The sequence below is a fragment of the Haliaeetus leucocephalus genome, unplaced genomic scaffold, assembly GCF_000737465.1.
Source record: "Haliaeetus leucocephalus isolate CR32 unplaced genomic scaffold, Haliaeetus_leucocephalus-4.0 Scaffold636, whole genome shotgun sequence".
Taxonomy (NCBI): Eukaryota; Metazoa; Chordata; class Aves; order Accipitriformes; family Accipitridae; genus Haliaeetus; species Haliaeetus leucocephalus.
Genome location: NW_010973072.1, coordinates 5,315,172 through 5,315,510, shown reverse-complemented (window position 1 = coordinate 5,315,510; position 339 = coordinate 5,315,172). Strand labels below are relative to the sequence as shown.

The 339-nt window shown below is 75.2% G+C and overlaps 1 non-coding gene across 1 annotated transcript; it reads left to right on the top strand.

Moving 5' to 3' along the window:
- The first annotated feature begins 94 nt into the window (after positions 1 to 94).
- Positions 95 to 166, top strand: TRNAT-CGU. The gene has a single exon. It is a non-coding gene; the product is annotated as a tRNA-Thr (tRNA).
- The last annotated feature ends 173 nt before the right edge of the window (positions 167 to 339 follow it).

Below are 339 nucleotides of genomic sequence, written 5' to 3'. Positions count from 1 at the left end.
GTGGCGGAGGCGCCCGCCCGCTGCTGGCGCGCGGGGCAGGCAGCGCGGGAGTGGCGCCAGCGATAGGAGGGCGTCGGGAGGGTGCGTTAACGCAGGCGCGGTGGCCAAGTGGTAAGGCGTCGGTCTCGTAAACCGAAGATCACGGGTTCGAACCCCGTCCGTGCCTTGGCGGGCCCGCGCCGGCGGGAGCACTCCCGATCCTTTTTAGGGGAAGGCGGGGAGCCCCGCGCCTCCGCCCTACCTGGCGGCGCCAGCCAGGACGGACGGACGGACGGACGGAGGACCCGCCCGGCGGCGGCACTCTCCGAGGGGGCCGAACGGCTCCGGGCCCGGGAGAGC